The sequence below is a fragment of the Lactuca serriola genome, chromosome 9 (genome assembly GCF_051521515.1).
Source record: "Lactuca serriola cultivar US96UC23 chromosome 9, Lser_US96UC23_V15, whole genome shotgun sequence".
Classification (NCBI taxonomy): Eukaryota; Viridiplantae; Streptophyta; class Magnoliopsida; order Asterales; family Asteraceae; genus Lactuca; species Lactuca serriola.
The window spans coordinates 725,020-743,738 of NC_136416.1; positions in this window are offsets into that span (position 1 = coordinate 725,020).

Consider the following 18,719-nt stretch of genomic DNA (forward strand, 5'->3'; position numbering starts at 1 on the left):
ATGTCGTGTGCCTCAATATGCATGCCACACCCTATAGCTTAACAACTTCCTATTAAGCACTTAATTGTTAATTCTTAAATTCAAAAGCTCCAAATCTCAGATCTGAAGCTCTTTAGTGACCAAATGGACAAGGTTTCGAACTTTATGCATTTTAATGCTTCTAATCAACCAAGATCACAAACCCTAGATCCACAAACCTTCTAAAAGGATAAATCTTGTTCATTGCTTTAAGAGAAACACACACATGACCTTTTTCTCCATCTAGAAATGTCCAGAAGCATATTATAATCAAACGAAGTTTTAGAGTCCCTCCAACTCTAAGAACAACTAACATAATGAGACCAAAATGACCACAAGGACATCCATACACTAGAACTAGAATAGAAATGCATAAAGGTAGAGACTTTATGACTTAGAAAGGTCCAGAAGCACAAGAGAAGTTAGTTCTTTGGAGAAAGCTTTTATGCACCAACACGCTATAACTTCACCTTTAAGCTTCACAACCCGAGAATCAAACACTCAAATTTCAAGATACAAGAGAGTGGGTGCTAGGGTTTGTGAAAGACATTCTCTGGACATGGAGGTTGAGATAATAACGAACCTCTAGGGGGATTTGTGCATTTAAATGGGGGCCAAATCCAAGGCTTGGGGCTTTGTACCATCAGCATGGGCGCACCGCACATAAATTAAGGTGCTTCGCACCCAAGTGCACCACTCCCTCCAAAAGACACGCCACACCTAACATGAAAACCCCAAGACCCCTAAAATTCAATTGCTTTAACAAATGAAATAGATATCGGGAAAATCGGGCGTTACAAGATACCACTATGTTAGTCCCGTATTCTTGATTTCAACTTAAATATAATTAATGGTTGTCTTTATTCAATTAAGAAGGTATAACTATTTATTTAGTATTAGGTAAACCGAATCAAATCGATTATCCCATTTGATAAAATACATAGTAGTTTCATGTCCAATGTTATTTATTATGATAGATTCAACTTTGCATTTTTTATTATTGTTATGTGTTAGTTTTAGGAGCGACACTAAATTTAAAGATCAATAAAAGAAAACACGAACAAAACACTAAATCGTTCACAAAGTCAAAAAACTAGTTTTTCTCATTCAATACATCTATTCAACAGAAAACATGATTTCATTCATAACCAAATTCATGTAAAACATCTAAATCATTAATGCATTTGAATCATTCAATGTTAAATCATTAGAAATTACCAAAGAGCCCGTTAAACAATGAATGATGAAATTTCAAGATAAAACCAGAAAAGAAAGAAAAATAAACAGTGTTGGATAAATTAAGAATGTTATAGTATTTTAATCATATCCGATTTCTCATAGCTCTGATAAAGACGATTTATAATGATTTGAAAAGAAGGCAGATTAGCCACAACTTTGTTTTTTGTGCTTTTGTAAATTCAGATTTTATAGAACATAGTAAACTTCAGTGTGTTGATGACCGAAAATTCAAATTTAATGAGGTTTTTTGGTAATTTCATATTTGAGATTTAATTATCTATCTAAATAAGTAGTAATCCACAAAAATAGGCTAACTTTAGTACTTATCTTTATTACAGTGTAAACACTGCCTATGCTGCACCAAACCGGACCACACCACATTGCATAACAGGGTTCAGACCTTTTGTGGTGTAGGTTATGGCTTTCAAAAAATTTAAAATGTATTAGTTGACGTTAGTTGTGATTTTGACTCTAAGCATTACTACACTGTACCACCAAAATCACTAATCCAAAAGTGGTGTGTCAATAAAGTCATCTAAAAAATAATTATTTTTAGATTAATTAAAAAATTAATCAAACATTTGTTATATATATATATATATATATATATATATATATATATATATATATATATATATATATATATATATATATATATATATCATTTGAGATAAAGTGAATTTTGTGAAATAAGGATGCGTTTCCGGGTGTCAAATTATATATATATATATATATATATATATATATATATATATATATATATATATATATATATATATATATTTGTGTGTGTGAAAAAGAAAATATTTATTTATAATTTTTGAGGCTTTTTTTTCTAAAAAAATAAAAATAAATAAATAACTGTCAATGATTTTAGAATATATACAATATACATTGTTGTCCGATTGCCTTCTCATTCATTGTATGATGATAACTAAGATGTTAATTGAAGTTTTAATTATTCCATGGTCATTCACTTTTGAAGGACCTTAATTGTTTTGTAATCGGGGATTTTAAACAAAATTTACTCATTTCTAGTAATAAATGTGAATATGAAAAGTTCAATTGTTATCCTCTTGATCATGATCATCATAAGGTGTTGCTTAATCGTTTGGTAACAACTTATCATGAAAGAAGGAAGAAGAAGAAAGATGATGAATTCATTGAAGGAATTCGTCTTGATGAATGCATATATAGTGATAATGTTCTTGCATCTTACCCGGATGTTCAAGAAAAAGGAATTCAATGTGATTCTCAAGAAGTTGAAAATGTTTTTTGTTCAATCGGAGTTCAAACCGATGATTGCTTGAGTTGTTGTGATTCGTTTGAAGGAGTGGTGGCTTATCGAAAGCTTTCAATCCAATAAGTTCAAATGTATCAAACTCTAAAAGATTTGATTTAAAATTAAAATGTTAAAGTTCTCAAGAATGAAGTTGTTCTTGAATTCAAATATTCAAGATCCAAGAAGATGAAAAGGAAGGAAAAGAAGAAGAAGATAAAAAATAAGAACAAATGGGTTTCTTCACAAAAATCTTCAAATGTTGTTGTGAAGCCGAAATCTATGAAGCAAATTTGGGTTCCAAAGAAACAATCTCTAAGTGTTGCAATGAATTTGAATTCAAAATCTAAAAGTGTTGGTAGTTCTTATGAAGATGATGCTAGATTGTTGAATAATGCGAAGAACGAGTTGTACAACACGTATAGTGGGTGGTGCAATGTGAAGATTGGTGATTTTTTTGTTCCAACAAAGAACCAAGATCATCAATGATTGATTTGTGTGTTGTAAACGAAAAAAGAATCGACAAGAAGATTACTCACATTCTCAAATGGATTCTAAAAAGTTCTTGATTTTTGATGATCCGATGATGAACGATCCATGTTTTATCGAAATTCAATTTTAATTTTAATTCATCCGTTTTGTTTTTCATTTTGATCGTTTTGATTCGTTGGATCTATTTCATTTCAAATCTCATTGTTGATCCAATTATTTTTTGTTTAGATCAATCTAAAAATCATAATAATATTCTCACAATTTTTATTAATTTCGAAATCATTTTTTTTGTTTTTGGCAAATATTTCAAATTTTCGCTGTTAATTCAAGCCCAATTGTTGAATTTTCACTGTTCATGATCCAAATCAATTACTGTTCCTGATCCTTTCTTCGAGCCCAACTTAAATATCGGTTCATTAATTATTTTTTAAGGGGTGTTTGGATAGGAAAAAATAGATTGTTTATTGTTTATTGCTTAATCTCACCGCAATAAGTAAATCCAATCACATTTAAAAAAAAAAAAAAAATCTTCCCACCGCAATAAGCAAATAAACAATAAGCTAATAAACTAAAAACTATTTATCCAACCAATGCCTCAGTTAGTTATCTCTTATTCTCGGATTTCAGACTTTGGTTTATCAAAGTCAAAAGTCAAAATCGAAGAAATAGTCAAGGTAGAATCGAGTTTGACAGATATCAATATGGGGTTAATAGTCGAAATCTATGATTATGAATTCCATATCGAAAGTACTTTAACATCAAATGCAGATGTAGTCTTAGATTCGAATGTTTGGAGTCAAAGATTTTGGTGTTTGTCGGTATGAATATATGAAATTGTGACATCTGTTGTTGCGATGGTATTAATTTGATGATCTGTGTCACAATTCAAAGACAACCTTTGTTGTGATTCGATATCTCACGACTGTTGATCTCGTAGTCAGAGTGTTTGCTTCATAGTTAATTGAGGGTTCATGTATTTGAAACTGTGAAGTCAAAGAAAAGAACTGAAAAAGTCAAAATTGAGTTGCAAACCTTGTTATTCTGTGTACGATCGGAACTAAAGCCATACAATCGGAATTAATGAGGACGAGGATAATTGTTATACAGACTAGTTTTGATTTTAGATGTCGATTCGAAAGTTGGAATGAGAAAGGAGTTTGGTATAGAATCGATTTTGATGCGTATTAGACTGATTGTTGGGTCGAATTCGTTGGAATGGTGAACTCAAATTAGATGGTATCGACTTGGAGGAGTTTGAGTTATACATAGCGAGTTCGACTGATCCATGTTAAGTTCGAATCAAAATTGGATTTGGGTTGTTAACGTCAAAATCGAAAACGATTTGGGTTAATGGTCGAAATTACTTGATGGAATCTTAAGGTCTAATGAGTTTGCTTGAGATCGTTCACATTGAACTCATTGGAGTCGAATTTGATTAGGAGTAGTTCAAATCATGTATTGGAGGACATTGTGAATTTGGTCTGGAGGTCGAATGTTTCACAGTCTCGTGTTGGGGTATAGATCGAACGTTCGATGTTGGTATTTTGATTTGGATGTTGAATTCATCGAGCCAGGGGGTGTTTGATCTTATTGACTTTTAAGGAAGGGTTGTGGTTGCATCGTCGACACTCGACATCACTTGAAGGGTTAGTGGTACGGGTGCTCGAGAGTTCCTTATGCAATTTCGATGTGCATCTGGTGAATTGGGGAAGAAAACAAACATTTTCAGTTTACACTCTTTGACTTTCTAAGAAGTGGGAAAAGTTATCCACTTTCGAAATTAGAGTAAAAACTTGTGAATAATTTTCAGCAAATTGGCAAAATTTACCCAGTTTAGTAATTGGGCTAAAAATTTTGAGAAATGGGAGAATATACGTATCGAGTCCCTGTAGTTTATGTGAATTGATACTTTATGCCGAATTTTCGCATTTGGGATAAAAGTTTTGTATTTAAGGCTATTTTTAAGGGTGTTCGTTTGGATGGATCGGTTTGATCCGATCCAATCAAATGAATCCAAATTGATTTCGGTTTTCAAAACATAAATCCAAATAGTCCAAACTAAATTCAAATCCGATCCGATTACAATTCGGTTGGATCGGTTTCTATAATTCGGTTTTCAAAAAGCAAAACATTTTAAAACGACATATAATTATAATATTATCCAACTGTATACAAGAAACAAAAACAAATTATTTAGTTGTGATTTGAAATTTATAAACAACTACTAAAAATATATATATTATAGTTAAATATTTTATAAATAGACAATTTGAGAGAAAATGCATATTAATGTTTTTTTTTATCAGGTGAAACGTTTTGAATCTATTTGAAAAAATAAATTACAAAATTAATAAATAACTATAGATATATATTATAAATAAATAAATAATAAATATTTATTTGGTTTTTGTTGGACTATTCGGTTCTTATTTTATAAACCAAAACCAATCCGAAATCCAAAATAATAATTCAGTTTTGTTGAAAACCAATCCAAAAAATCAAAATATCTGAACCAAATAGTCTAATCCAAATTATCCAATTGGACAATTCGGTTTTATCCAAATAGTGAACAACCCTAGTGGTTTTGGCGCAACGGGTCCCTACAGATTTCTGATATTGACAATTTTTACCCGAATTTTCGAAATTCTTTCAACTTTCACCCAAAAGTTGAAAATTTTCACAAAAACTGGAAATTTTTCAAGACTTTTTCGTGACTGTGTTTTCGTGCAAGTTTTTCACAATTGCATTTTTAGCACACATCGAGGGGGATATTCGTGAAGTTTATTCCTCGAGCGATTCTCAACTTTTGTGGGTTTTATAATCACTTGTTGATTATAAAAAAGGGAGAATGAAGAAATGGTATTCGAAGCTTCTCAAGTATTCATTTGTGGATTTGAAGACTGGTGTTACTTCAAGGGGGAGTTGGTTTTGATCGTGTGATCTCGTTTGGATACTGAAGCCGGGACATCCAATCCTAGCTTTGAGGCTTTGGATGTGGCTTACCCTCTTATATGTGTAAATGGGTTGAGTCTTTCCTACAATTAGGAAGTGAGTCACTCCCACGATGTAAGACCCAATTTGTGAGTGGTTGCTTAGGGAGAGAAAGAACAAACCCACTTGTACTCTTATTATTCTAATGGAGCTTAAACATGATTATTTACTTTTGGTGTTCTTGATGCTTGCCTGATTCACTTGATCTTATCAATTCTGCACATGTCATCATAATTAGGTTCACTACAATGTGCTCATCAAGTGTGAAATGAAATTCTAAATTCTTCTCAAGGTAAGTTGTTGGTGTGATACATACTTATCTAATCTTATTATTATCTATGATTTACCCGGTTTTTTGGATTTGTTGCAATATCTGTGGCTCGTAAAATAGTTTTGGAGGAGGTAATAGTTACTACATGGTGGTCAATTTGGAATTTTATAAGGATTGAATGTTTGATGACATAGTTTTGATTGTTTTGAGTTGGATAGTTCATAGGAAGCATAAGTTCCAACTTACACGGAACGACTGACTTCAAAAATGTAACGCCCGTAGATCCAGGCTAGTCAATTTAGAGATAATAGGGGTCGAAAACGAATTTTCGACAAAAGATTATTTAGAATAAATAATCTTAACCAAGTTGTAGAATATGTATCAAGGGTTACGTAGAAATAAAGAACACCGAAATCCGAGTTATAACGAAGAAGTTATGACCCGTCGAAGTTTTGCGACAGAACCGGCACAGCACCGGGAAGCGTAAATAGTGAATATATGATGGAGCGACTTTTAGCCTTAGCGATCTAAACAAAAGTCGTAGAAAATGTTAAACCGAGAGTGTCCATAAAAAGAACGCCCAAATCTGACTTCGTATGAGGAAGTTATAATTTTTCTAAAATTTGGCATAGCGGTGCATGGCCCGAAACTCGAATTTTAGTTCGAGCGGTTTTTGGCTTACGCGACCTAAATGAGAATTTAATATCTCATTAATAGGAACTCAACGACAAAAAGAAAGACGAAAACGGAGTCCGTATGTAAAAGTTTTGAATTTTACGCGGAAATTTAAGAGTGTACTCACCTCCTACTGTTAAATTTAAGATCGGTCGAGAATTAGCCGACCGAGTAAAAAAGGAAAGTTGTAGATTTTATTTTTACCTACGCGTGGACATAAATAACGTCAAAAACGAAGCTCGTATGCGAAAGTTATGGACGAAGCTTAGTCTCTACTTTTTTAGCGCGACAAATTCGATACAGTTTTGTAAATCCGAGATAGATTGAGAATTAGCCAACGAGGTCTAAATGAAAGTTGTAGTACTTGTAAATACCAACGCGTGGATATAGATATCGACAAAAACGGAGATCGTATGCGAATGTTATGGACGAAGCTTAGTCTCTCCTTTTCGAGCGCGGCGAATTCGATAGAATTTATGTAAATATGAGATAGAAGGATAATTAGCCGACGGGGTCTAAATGAAAGTTGTAGTGCTCGTAAATACCAATGCGTGGATATAAAGAAGGTAGAAAACGGAGCTCGTACGCGAAAGATACGGACGAAGCTTGGAGACTACTTTACTATAAAATTCCTATAAATAAGAGATAAACACTTCATAATTTCTTCACACCATAAACCTTTCTTTCTCTCTCTAACTTCTCTATAACCTCCCTAAACCCCTCCTAAGTCTAGGGAACCTCCCTAGCACGAGAAGAAAGCCCCGGAGCGCCCGACGGCTTTGAGAAGAAAAGCTTTCGGCTTGGAAACGCTGCTCCAACGAAGCCTAGTTTTTAATAAAAACCCGATGTAAGTGAGCTACACCTATACTATATTTAATATAACTTTTATTTAATTATAGTAACATTATTAGGACCTTAAAATAATTATTTGGGCTATTATTATGAGTCATATTAAGTGTTATTTAATGCTTATATAATAGTAATAATAGCTAAACTATTAATTAGTCGCGGTTAACGTTAAAAACTAAACCCTAGTGGTATTGATACTCGGTTTTGTCGAGGAAAATTGTTTTGAGATAACGAAGGACTGTCTGAGTTTGGAATCACCACCTAATCATTTGAGTGCATAGTTACTTTCATCTTACACATAGATATGAAGTATTTTATATAAATTACGTGTTATGTGTGCATATTATCTGAGTACTTGCTGTCTATGCTGGATGAACGTTTTTATACATGTTTTAAAATGATTTAAACTGTATACGTATTTTATATATACAAATATGTTGGGGATGACATGGGTAGATGAATGATGAGAGAGAAAATATGATGTGAGTAAACATAAGCAGCTATAGACTTAGTGCCTAATAAATAACACTGGCAACTATGGACTTAGTGCCTATTGGACAAACACTGGTAGCTATGGACTTAGTACCTGTTAGGAATTGGTAGTTATGGACTTAGTACCTACTAGATAAACACTAGTAGCTATGGACTTAGTACCTGTTAGGAATTGGTAGCTATGGACTTAGTATCTACTAGATAAACACTGGTAGCTATGGACTTAGTGCCTATTGAATAAATATTGGTAGCTATGGACTTAGTACCTGATAGATAAACGTTGGTAGCTATGGACTTAGTACCTAGACATTGGTAGCTATGGATTTAGTACCCGATGAATGAACTTTAGCATCTATGGAATTAGTGCTTTACGAACGAGCATTGGCAGCTATGGACTTAGTGCTAGTCCTATAACCCTGGAAGCAAAGGACTTCAGAATGAACGAAAGCAGGATAGATGACTCTTAGGGTAGACTCTTGAGAGCAAATAAGGTAATGGAGATGTATAATTGGGTTGATTGTTTGATTGTTTAAACATAATAATTATATTATTGTGGGTTGAAAACCCTATGTACTCACCAGGTTTCCCAGCCTGACCCACTCAGCTTATTTATATCACAGGTGTTGATATGAAGTCACATTATACTGAGAGGTTAAGGAGATATAAATCACTAGTGATAATGAATGTAAGTTCTGTTTATGCTTATGTTTCTGTATTGACGATGACATCCCAAATGTTTTAGAATGAATAAAAATACTTTTCTTCGGAAATGCTTTGATAACGTATTTATCATGTTTTACTGGGAACAAATTCCGCAACATTTTTATTAAAAGAGGTACTCTGATTTTTTTTATAAAGCATAAACAAAAAAAAATCGGTCTTTTCTGGCCGTGAAAACGGGGATGTCACAAAAAACCTCTTTTAAACTTGATGTAACTGGTTCATTTTTGCTCTAGCTCTTGGTTAGTGTGATTTTCTAATGAATTCAGTCGTTCAAATAAAAAAAAACTTTATTCGTATAATATGTAAACTAAGGATAAAAAACATAAAAAATACCTTAAATCTTTATGAAAAAAACTTACTTAAGGTAAAATTGTAAAATACTTATAACCTTAAGGGTTTTTATGCAAATAATATTTCATAGTAATCTAGAAACCTGTTATTACAGGCAAAAAGTGAAAAAATGAAATTTTTTTGAAAACTTAGGGACATAAAAGAAGAGAAACTGCCGGGAACAAAAACGACAAAACTTGACGACTATAAGGATTTTTATGTCAATAACCCTATAAAGATTTAAAGTATAGTTAAAATGTTATAAATGGTTATAAAACGGTTGACTTTTATCAATTACGATTGTAACATGAATATAAAGATGAAATAGAGAAAATGACAAAAATAGCCATTTATAGTAATTACATTACAAAAATAGCCAAAAAAAATCGAAATTACAAAAATAGCCCACAATTTCGCAGATGGAAATGCCCCATCTGCGAAATCACCATTCCATCTGCGAAATCACGAATTCATCTGCGAAATCCCCTAGCTTTCACTATATAAACGTTTTTTTCTCCATTTTTCACCATTCTCTACACAAAAACTCTCTCTATCTTTGGGCTTTTCTCGTGATTTTGGCTAGTTTTTGAAGAAAATGGAGGATTATGTCAACAATCCCGCAAATATGGTTAGATTTTAACTCTTTTAATGTTTAAACTTTTTTTTTATTTTATCATTTATTGTATTATTTAGTGTAAAAAAATAGTAATTATAAAGTTTTTAAAAGGGTAATTTTGTTGTGTTTGATAGTTTTAATATTTCTTTAGAATACTTGAACTTTAAATGCTATTTTGTTAGTGGTTGTTTGAATGTACAAGTAGAGACTGCGTAGATAATGTTTACAATTTGTTATTTTTGTTGTTTGTTTAGTTGTTGTATAACTTGAAAAACTTGTATATTCTTATCGTATAATTGTTTATATAAAGTGAAAAATAGTTAAATTACAGTATGTGCAAAGTAGTCGTTTGTATATATATTTGTCGTATAAGTATAACATTTGTATAAGTTGAAAATTTGTCGTATATATATTGTTAGAAATTGTTTGTGTTTGTGGTATAAGTTGAAAATTTGTATATAATTGTCGTATAACTTGCAAAATTGTTAATTTGGTTGTCGTTTTATTTGAAAAATTGTTTGTTTATATGGTTATAAAATATTAGTTTATATAATTAGAAAGATAAAAATTGTTTATATATTTGTCGTTTAAGTTGAAAATTTGTTTAATAAAATGTTTATATAATTATGTATGATATTATTTTTTATCGTAAATATATTTATTGTATAACTTGGAAAATTGTTTATATATGTGTATGTTATTGTTTTTTATCGTAAATATAGAAATTATTAATTAAGAATTTGTATTTGCATTACTAATTGTTTATGTAGTTATTGCAGTTCATAATCATATATTTTAAAAACAAAATATTTTTTAGTTCTCTAATTTGTTTTTGTGTTTTTTTTTGCAGCATGATTTTAGTTTTATCAATATGAAAGCAATTGTGAACTTAAAAGGCTCGGGCGGTAATATATAGGAAGTATTTGAAGTTTTAGATGGTGTCAGGCATGCCATTTTCAGAGATACTGTATTTGGTTATTTTATTGATGTCCCTCGTTTACAAGGGGACGCATTGTTGTTCCATAAAATGTTCCTTCATCAGATCCGGCTGGACCCTGTTTTATCTCCATATGGAATAAAACAATTATATTTTCGAGTAGGCAATACGAAAATGGTTTATGGGCCGGAAGAGTTTTGTTTGATAACCGGCTTCAATTTTGGGGAGTATCCAAAAAACATTGGGAAAAAAGCGTCGGAAAAATTATTAACTAGTAAAAAAAGATGTTTATTGCGTGAGCGGCTATTTCCGGACCATACCAATAGTTCGGTGAAAATCGGCGACCTGAAACGTTTAATTTTAAATCGAACATTCCTAGAACTTGACGACGTTGATGCAGTTAGAGTATGTTTGATATACATTTTGTGTGAAGGTTTTTTGGGAAAAGAAATTAATGATCGAGTACCACAAGATTGGTTTTTTTTTTTTGCTGAGAATTTGGATCTCTGCAACAGGTATATTTTGTTTACGTTAAAAGTTTTATTTTATTAAAGTTATAATTTATATAAAAACCAATTTTGTTTTTTTTTTTGTTAGTTTTGCTTGGGGTAGCTATCTTTGACATTTTACTTATGTTGACCTTGAGGATACATGGAACAAAATAGATAATTATTTATCACTTCCTGAGCGTCGTCAAACTTTAAAGTACTCCGTCTCAGGATTTACGGCTCCAATAAGGATATAAAAATTTTCTTATATTTAAATTGTTTTATTGTTATGTTTTTTATTTTAATTTTAACTTTTATTACTGTAATTGTAAAAAATTGTAAATATGGATATATGAGATGATTCCGGTTGTTCGTGCATGTGGATTAGTATTGAGAAAAAATAAAGACATGCCTCGGATGAAACGATGGAGTGAAACAAAAAAATTGAAATGGGTTGACGCGAACAAGATTTTTTCAAAGCTACAGGTTTATAAAATTTTCATTTATTATTAATAAACTTGATTATTAAACTTTTATGTGCATTTTTAATATGTTTGATTTTTTAGGAGGGGCAACCACCAAGACAAAACATGTTACCGAATAATGGTGAGATGACATCTTGTTATTATATGTCATGTCAAGAGTATGTATATGGTGAAGGGAAAGCAGTTCCATCCCCAGTACGGGACCATTTTAGGAGACAAGACGAATCTTCGTCTAGTATGTCGTCCAGTGGTCGCTCTCATGGTAGAGGTAGGGGCAGTGGGAACAAAACCTAGACGAGGTGTTGAAACGGCTACATGCACTAGAGCAATATGTGTTTATGAACCGACAACCTACAGAGGTTTTTGTTGAAGAAGTGAATAATGAAGAAATTTGGAATAACATAAATTTTGAGGAGCCTGTAGTATTCCAAAGAAAATTTGATGAACGGGTTAGTTACACGATATATTATTTTTAAAATTTTATTAACATATATGAATATTTGTGTTCGTATTTTATATTTGAAGATATAGGTTGTACAAGATGAAGTGATGAATAAAAACAATACAACTGGAAATGTTTTTGGTGATATTCAAGACGACAAGGTTGTTATAGATATTATCTTTACGATTTTAATAATTACTTTTTAATGTGTCTTTCGTTATTAAGTAAAAAGTTTTACTTTTAATGTAGGTGTTGGAGGAGAGGAATGACTATGCGGGGAACAAATTTGATGATGATGTGTTTGATGTAAATGATTATAGTGAAGATAAAGAGGTTTTTATACTTACATTAATTTATATTTTGTTTTTAGTAGATTGAATCATTTATTTAATTAGATATTATTGCTTATTAAATTTTGTGTCTTTCGTTATTAAGTATAAAGTTTTATTTTTAATGTAGGAGTCGGAGGAGAGGAATGACAATGCGGGGAACAAATATGATGATGATGTGTTTGACGTAAATGATTATAATGAAGCTAAAGAGGTTCTTATACTTACATTAATTTATATTTTGTTTTTAGTATATTGAAACATTTTTTTAATTAGAGATTATTGATTATTAAATTAGGTGCCGGACGAAGATGAAATAATAATTACGGGAATTGTAGATTATTTTGATGAGTATGGTGTTGATGGCAAAGAAGTTACACCCGATAAACCGAGGACTCGAAAACCATCACAATATTTGTGCCCTCCTTACACCGAGGTATTCGTTTTATTTATAAACTCATAATTTTATGTTTATGTGAATTATATGAAAGATAGAGATTTAAACATTTGAATATTGTTTTTAGTTGCACACGACACCGAAGCAAAAAAGAAGGTTGATATCAAATCAACAAGCCCCGTTCCTCCTCCAGCTTTTGGTGTTGCTCACGACTTCTCCATGTTGCGCCTGCAACCTTACGTAGCAGGCGGTGAGGTTGTCATCCAAAATTATTTATTTCATTCATATGATGTCCAGCATCATTTGTTTAATTTCGTGTTAGATACAGATTTTTGGAGCTCATTGTTTGGGCATACACACGACGGATTGTTGGAGTCATCGGTAAATTAATTGTTAATTTATTAGTTTAAAAGTTAATTGTTTTTTAGTCAATAATAAAAGTATCATGTGTGCAGCATATAACCATTTGGTACCGACTATTGATGGAGAGACGGTTTGAGGGCGACCGACATACAATAATGCCTCCAAATATTTTTGTTTCTCATGCTTTGGAATAAGGGCAGGACTGGAGGGCGTTTATGGCTGGTATTGCTACGTACCCTAACTTCATGGTTGCTTGGTGGGATGTTGATACGGTAAACTTAATTGTTTATATTGAAAATAATATCGTTAATTTTGTTATGTTTTTGTATTGTGATGTAAAGAAACATAATTTTATTTTCTGATCCTTATACAGGTCCTATTGCCGATTCATTCATCCCCTAATCATTGGCTATTTGGGGAACTACGATTAGCGTCAATGGAAGTGCATATTTATGACAGTCTTGGTAGAGGGGCTTATGAAAAATTCAAATATGAAGGAATCTTTTCCAAATTTGAACGTCGGGTGGCAAATTATTTGGACAAGATTAAGTATTGGGCCCGGAGGAACATTCCAAGGATTCCATTGAATATGCAATTCATTTATAAAGAAAATGTTCCCCAACAAAGTAGTCATTTGGGAGATTGCAGTGTTTTTGTTTGTATGTTTATGGAGCAATTGGTTTCAGGTCAACCAATACGTGTTCTTATTGACCCAAAGAACGCAGCTTTAGAGTTCCGTCAACAGATGGAAAAAATTTATTGGGGGTCTAGTCTTGGTCCTATGTAGTTGGATTATATAATTGTATATCTAAATTAATGTTGGATTTGATTATTAGTTTATTTTTACAGTTTCGTCAACGGATGGCAAAAAATTTAACGTTACGACAATTACAACAAATTAATGACCTACTAATAACTTATCAATACATACAACATAAGAACGACTACAACATTTGTTTTAACGTTACAAGTACATTGTTCTAAACATAAGTACAAATACAACAATTTATTGACCTAACAACTTCAAAACCATAAAAACAATATTAAAAAGCTTACAGCTTGTAAACAAGAACTGCCAAGAACAACACCCAACTACAAACCAACGCTATCTTTAATTTCTTATTTTCTGGTTGAAAGAGCTTATTAGAGTTAGCTACTTTAGCTATTACCATAGATGATTGGTCCTTCTCTTCATCAACCCAACTGATAAACCCGCATTTTGGTCCCTGTTAAATTTAACACTGACAGTAAGAAAATAAATTTTTGTCACGTAAACACGAGGGTTTAAATTTGAATGACTTTAAAAACATGATACCAAATATGGGCAAGCGTAAAACAATCTTCCTGGGTTTTTAGCTGTACCCGAAATCCTAACGATACGTTCTCCTCCGCAATTGCAGTATGCCATTAGCCTTCTTTTTCTTTTAAATCGGAGTTACTTTCTCAGTTAAATTTTTCATAGTGAGTGACACCCATTTATAGAAGAAATCATATTACAGACAATTCTTTTTGACTATGAAATGAACTGGTTTGACTATGAATTCAAAAAGTTGAACTACGAAATCCAGACAAGTACATTGTGTTGTCTTGTCTTTTCTTGTCGATGTATGATGTTTGACTATGAAATGAATTGGTTTGACTATGAATTTAAAAAGTTGAACTAAGAACTGCAGACAAGTACATTTTGTAGTATTGTCATGTCGGTCAGTGAAATTTGACTATGAAATGAACTGGTTTGACTATGAATTTAAAAAGTTAAACTATGAATTTTAAACAGTAGAGATACAATATTTTCTATTTATAATTGCATTTGTGTGATATTGCATTTGTGTGATGATTGTAGAGCACTTTCATCGGTTTTGAAAATGAGTACTTACACCGAAAGAAGCTTTTCTTAACTACCAATTTTCTTGCATAACCTTCAAAGAACAAATCCTAATACCTTCACAGCCATTAAGAAAACCGATACCAACCGCTTTCAATTCTGTTTTGTGGCTTTAGGTTGCGTGGTATAACATACTTCTTTTATTGAGTTATATAATATTTCATGGTAATGTATCTCGATTACTTTTTACTTATCACTAATATGTGTTCGTTTTTATGTAGATTCGTACCTTCCTTAGGTGCATGATACCGCTGATATATGTGGGTTATTTACCCCTTCTTGGGAGCTATCTGACAACAATGTACTTCGCAGTGGCTTTAGATGGAAATCATGAACCACTACTCTTAGCAGTTGGTTTGGGAACCTTAGAGTGTGAAGAATCATGGAGATGGATCATGATGAGGTTAAAGATTGTTTAGGTGAGGACATAGAGGTTGGTTTCATAAGCAACCTGTGTGATAAAATAGACTTTGGTGTTCAGAGTGCCTACCCGGATTCCTATCATGGATATTTTCCTAAAGATATAGCTCAAAAAATATGTGAGTCTGTCGGACATAACAATACGGAAGTCAAATCGTTGTTTTAAAAGTCATGCAATGCATATAGCATTGATGATTTTTACTTGTGTTTGGAAAGGTTGCAAAGTACATGTAGGAAACCACCTTTCTGCATCTTGCTTAGGAGCCCAATTTACTGGCTTGACGATATACCGATTTCAAAATGGACACGAGCATTTTTCCCAAAAATACGTTACAATGTTAAATCGACTGACGTCCCTGAAATTTTGCAAATTATATCCACACGTGAGTTTCCTATAACAACGATAATTGAGTTAATCACTACGTCGATACAATCAAAGTATGGTGAACGGGCTGAAGTGGCGGGTAAGGGAGATTGTTATATTTAGTTTTTTATTGTGCTATTATTTTTATTAAAATATCAAATTTTACAGGGAGGTTGTCTGGTGGGTTGACCCCTTACGTTGAGAGTAAGGTTCAAAAATGTCTCAACAAGTCTTATAATTGGAATGCAAGACGTTTGTATGGGGATACATTTGAAGTCGATGAAAATTTTGCCACCGCCAACGTACAACTTGAACGAAGGGTATGTAGTTGTGGTAAATGGCAAAAAAGCGGTATACCATGTGGCCACGCTATAGCATGTCTAAGAACCCGTACATCTGAATCCATTCACAGAATGGTTGATTACAAGTTCACTAATTTTGTGTATCGACTTGCATATGGATCTGAGTTGGTGAATACTATACCATCACATGTGCATTGGGAAATACCAAATGAAACGGTGGTCCTGTTACCTCCCTCAATGCAGTAGTTATTCATGTAGCACCTTTATATTTTATGTAGTATTATGTATTAGTTTTTTATGTACCCCGTTTTTATTTTAGTGTCGTGTTATGTATTAGTTATTCATGTACCCTGTTTATATTTTATGTCGTATTATGTATTAGTTATTTATGTACCCCATTTATATTTTATGGCGTATTATGTATTAGTTATTTATTTTATGTCGTATTATGTATTGGCGATTGAGGAAACAACATACATTAAAAGAAATGGACGTTTATTAAATAGTAACGACTACACACATACAACAACAAGCAACTTAAATAACGAAAAACAATTAACTTAACCAACATGCATATTAAAAATAAGGGACATTCTTTAAAAGATTCCATGCATCTAAGTGGGTAAACTCGCTACCATCATATTCAAAACGGTATAGTTCCAAATCCACCTGCCGTAGAATGTCTTCATCCGTATTTGCATGTGCGTTATCCAACTCGTTATAAATATGTTGAAATTGTTTCACCTTTATTTTCAAATCCAGAAACTTCACTTTGACATCTCTTCTTCTTCGATATTAAGTACGCCCCATTAAATGGTGAAACAAATGATAGACACGAGACCAAAATGAGCCAGCACGAACTTGTGGGGGACCCGGTGGAAAATCCTCCTCTACAGTTATAAGCTTGAACCAAAGCGACCTCCTCTGCGTTCATCCATATATGTGGTGAGTCCATAATTGCAAGGGGGGAAGTAATACGATACAATTACAATGGATATTAAAATCTATTTATAACGACTCCTTACTTTCCTAGTGCAATGGCTTGTCAATTCAAGCAACAATGTATTGTGTTATCATTCAACGGGGGATGACTTATCAACTCGAACAGTGATCTGTTGTGTTATAAGTATAGTACACTGCATTCGTCAGTTAATTTTGACTATGAATTGCAGACATATTAGAAGATTGGACTGCGATTTTGTGTAGAAACTACTATAAATTGACATTAAGTTAAATAAATAGTTTACTAAACAACCAATACAGCTGTTCAAATATTGTTTTTTAGATTCTACTCGCTTTGTTTTAATCAAAATGAGTTCTATATTATGGAGCAATGAAGAGTTCTTGGTTCTTACACGTGCTTATATTCATGTGTACGAGACACGCAAGTTGAACAATCCAATGTTTTGGAGCCGTTTAACCAATATTTTCAATGCTAAAAACCGAATGGCTACAAGAAATGATCGTGACGAACTAGACATCTTAGCAAGATGGTATGAAATGAAAACCGAAGTTCTATTATTCAATGATCTTTATACCAAAATTGACGACACCCGTTTAAATGCCACTGAGGAGGTCATCTTGGAAGCTGCTAAGGAGGAATACAAGTCATTAAGTAATGGGTTGGAATTCTAGTTTGAAGCCCCTTGGAATATTTTGAAATATATCCCGTTTGTTTAAAATCTATTTTAGTTTATTATGTGAGTACTAGGTTATTTTCATGTACTAGGTTATTTTCATGTATTTCGTATGTATTTCGTTTGTTTAAAATCTATTTTAGTTTATTATGTGAGCAACTCGTATGATTAATTTGAATTAATAAATGCCCATTGCATTAGTTTTCACAATACATTAGAATACATTACTAACAAGGATTCCATGAACCATTACAAACATTACAACAATTACATGAAAAACAACGACATAATACGAACAAAGCATTAACGTAAAACACAAGTCCATGGGTTATTCTGAACAGAAATTAGAGCGGTCTACATGAAATACTGTTTATTTTTAACAACATTCCAAACTTCTTCATATTCGAAGTCTCTGGCGTCATGCTCACAGATGTAAAAATCTGTAACAACTTCCAAGAACTCTTCTTCGTCCCGATAACGAACATTGTTACTTTTCGCATAATTACATGCTCGATTGCACCATGTCACTTCTTCCTTTACATCCATCCACTTAGTAACAACATATGATTTTTCTCTTTTTTGTCCTTCTCCCATCTCATGGTTAAACAAAGATGTTATGCGAGTCCATTCATCACCAATTAGGCAATGCGGGGGAGCAAGTAACGATACACCACCCTTAACACTTAGCCAGCATC